We start from the raw sequence: 4,107 nt of genomic DNA, 5'->3' as shown, positions 1-4,107 counted from the left end.
TTCATGAAGCTTAAGTGCCTAGTGCACCAAGTGTAACACCTCAAATGGTTCACACAACACCAAATACACTTGGAATAACTTGAGAGAAACTTGAACATTTCTTGAAATCGTCTAGCCCTCACACTCACACATTAGTGCACGATTTCTTGAGCCATGGGATTCTTTTATATGGTGGCTATTAGGGTTACACCATGTAACTCATAACTTTACCTATTCCTTATGCTCCATGGATTTTAACCTCCATGGAGTATCCATGGGTCACCCCATGGACTTAGTCCAACATAAGGAATCTTGGATCACAAGCCCACATATATAAGAATGAATGATTTACACAATCAACCCATATATTTAATTAGTCTCCTTTTGATCACTTAATTAATTCCAAATTAATTCTTGATCAATACTAATTAAATAACCTTATTAATATATTAGAACTTATAATATATTAACCAACCTTAAGTGTTATTTCTCTCATTATAGTCTATCCAAATGCATGATGCCATGCAACCCAAATGGACCATGCCGGGTCGGGTCAAGTCTTACCAATTATAGTTATGGACTTAGACATTAATCCAACAGTCTCCCACTTGGATAAGTCTAAAACTATTATTGCGTATGACTTCAGGAACCGATCAGCAATCGTAGCTCTCAAAAGCTTCTGTCGAACTCTGACCTTGTCGATGAACTCTGACCTTTGTCAATGACTTGTCCATTAGATAAGGGATCATATATTCCTCCATTCTAGATATCATATGGACTGAGACATGGATTATCAATCATTCTCTCTGTCCATTTGTTGTTTCCCGATTTCCGATTCATGATGACTGACTGATTGAACAAATCAAATCAGTCCTGGCTTGGCCAAGCACTCACATGTATCATCTTTAAATCATCGAGGGGCCCACAGATATCGCTTTTATCCCGAAGGTAAAAGGAATGGATAAACTTCGACTCATATGGCTTGTTCTACTACTTGTTGAATCATACACAAAGGCACGTTTTATATCATCGAGTTACCAATGCGTTTTCGTGCAATCAATGTATAATCAACTCATAGTAACAACTCATATCTCTAGGTTTTAATAATATAAGATATTATCGTCTCATGATCACTCGTGATAAAATCCATGAAGTGATTCAAATGAGCGTGGGTTGAATCCAATACTCAGAACTTATGAGCACTCATGAGTGTTGTAGCACCACTTTGTCCACCAACTTGGACCTCTACAAACCAACCCATGACAGTCTTGATTCATATCTACTTCCAACATATGACCGACTGTGGATGGTTTGAATAACTTAATCATTCAGGAAGAGCGACTTAGTTATTCTGGAAGTCAAAACATGCAAAGTGAAACACAATAATAAATGAATCAAATATGGTATCAAACCCTATGAATATAAATAAACACTTTTATTTATCACCATACTAATTACTCATTATTCATTGTTTCGGTTTTATCAACTTTATACTTGAATTTAAAACAATAGTTGTCCCATGCTCCAAGCATGTACACTATGTTTTCTAAACACTAGTCATGCCATACACCAAGTATGCATACTATGTTTGTCTATGATCTTTACTTTATAAAATAGATCAATTGAACATCACTCCAATGATCCTCTTTTCACAGTCCCAAATCCTTACTGCAAATGCAAGAATTCCAAATTCATGCCATTTACTGAAATCTGTTAGATTCTAAACTTATATGCATTGATCCTCTTAATGATTATGCACGAAGTTAGAAAGACTTGACAACAATCATTACAGAGCATTCCAAAGGAGATCAGCTCCTTGGAAACATCCTTCTTTCATTAAGTTTCCTAATCTTACACAGATTGAATAATTTCTAACTTTGAAACATTTCCATATTCCATTTTGACTATCACTTCTGAACAAGAGTTGCCTCCTTACAGATTATGTCAATATGGTCCTTCCAGAATTAACATTATACTTCCAACTGTTCTTGAGCAACAAATATTTGGTAAACCTTAGATTGTCCTCGACTATTGCTTAATCATTTTAGTCATATCCAATTCTAGACCTTTTCCCTTCATAATGCCCCAGGCATTTGGAAAATTTTAGAAAGGATGAATATAGCACATGTAATCGATCCTATATCCGAAGCATATGGGACACGATTCATGATGTCTCACATAAAGACTAAACCAGTCTTTTGCTATAATATTTCCATTTCAATTTGCCAAGTTCTCAAAATTCAGATTATGAAAAGGGATGTCGTAATCATAATCGAATTTTAGAACGCAAATAATGGACCCATATATAGAATTTCCTTATGTTGAGCCATTCCAACATGAAATTCATATATATATCCTTGATTAAATACGATTAAAATCTCAATCTAAGCTTTTAGAATTGAAATGAATTATAATTTCCTCTCCCTTAATTATAGCAAAACAACTTTTTCAACCCCTGCAACCTCACGAATTGAAACTTTTGTTTTCTATAATTAACATTGCTAACTTGCAACCTTTGTCATAATTATCATGCTCCCACTAACATGATGATTATTAGCATAACACTTATGCTCCCACTAGCTTTGACATGTACTCAGAAATCAGCTGACTTTCTTACCAAAGTTCAGATTTCTGATACTAGATTGTTTTGATAAAACTTTATCAAAATCATACACCTCTCTTACATAGCTCACATGTGTGTCTAAACAATTTTAGAACTATGAAAAGGGATGCCGTAATCATAGTCTCAATTGTTTAGACCTTTGCCACTTCTCACAAGTCCATGTTAGTGTGCCGGTAAACCACACACGCTCCACTAACGACTTTGAGAATGCAAATATCACAATTGCTCTCTAGCTAAAATCTACTTAGTGAAAGTGTTTCCTCACCATCAATTTCATGAATCGGAGAGAAACCTTATGACACTTAGATTTAATAGTGTATGTGTTCTTATCCATGTGAATTTGTCAAAACCATAATCACAAGACAAGGTTAGTGACAAATCCAAACTCATATTGATTAAACTTGTGCAATCTTAAATTCTTGCCATTTGGCAGCTCAGGTGCCTGCCATTGCTTCCAAGTAGTTGTGCAACCACTTGAGAACTCTCAGAACTCCTATGCAAAGCCAACTTGAATAGGCACAAAAATTTCAACACGATAGGTTACAAACCTCAAGTCGTGTGCTAGTGAAGGACTTTAGGTTTTATTCTTGATTAAGTCTTGAAACTTTCAAGAGCTTTAAGACTCCCACTGTCCTCTTGACATATAAGACTCCCTTGTCAAATATTCAAGAGATAGTGCGGATTCTTTATCAAGACTAACACTTTACACAATTGGCCTAAGTTGGTCTCTGTTTTATCCAAAACATCACAACTTACCAATTTCAAATGTACAAGAGTAGATAACCTTTTACTCTTACATTTGACTAGTGTTAACAAACCCTCTTTAAGATATGTCACTCAAGTTACAATCTTGGAGTATGACTCTAAGAATTGTTTTGGAACGAAGTATGACTCATCTTTTTGATTTAACCATTTCAACAATTCATGACTCCTCTTCTTAGTCATAAGAATGCACTAAGATGAATTTAGAGGACCAATTGTGATATGGTATCTTAATCATTAAGATGATCATAAACATGATATTAAAGTACTCTCCCATCTTTTCAGATTTGAGAAACTTTTATCTTTCTGCCATTCTTTGATTCTTCTTATTCGTTCTGTCTCACATTGAAACTTCTCCAATGCTACAGACTTATACTTAAAGTTATAAGTATAACCATATTTACTGAACTTAAGTAAATCATGACGAATAGTCTTCTTGATATTTTGTGGTGGACTTGACCAGTGCACAAGAATGTGTACTCGATCCCTTAGTCCTTTCCTTATTCACATAAGGAATTAGTCTTAATTTTCCAAGCTGAAAGTTCTCATTCATCATACTATACAACTTGCATGATTCCAAGTTTCGGTCCAATTGAACCTTGGGTGATGAGAATCTTTCCTTATTTGGTAATATTAGACACTACCACAACCAAAAGAATCAAATCCATTTTTCCAATATTGCTATCAATGGAATCTTATAAGCAACAACTTTTCACAAATGCCATTGTAAGGATACTTAAAAT

This window comes from Lactuca virosa, chromosome 1 (genome assembly GCF_052849685.1).
Source record: "Lactuca virosa cultivar CGN04683 chromosome 1, Lactuca_virosa_CGN04683_v6, whole genome shotgun sequence".
NCBI classification, from domain to species: Eukaryota; Viridiplantae; Streptophyta; class Magnoliopsida; order Asterales; family Asteraceae; genus Lactuca; species Lactuca virosa.
This window is presented reverse-complemented; position numbering follows the sequence as displayed.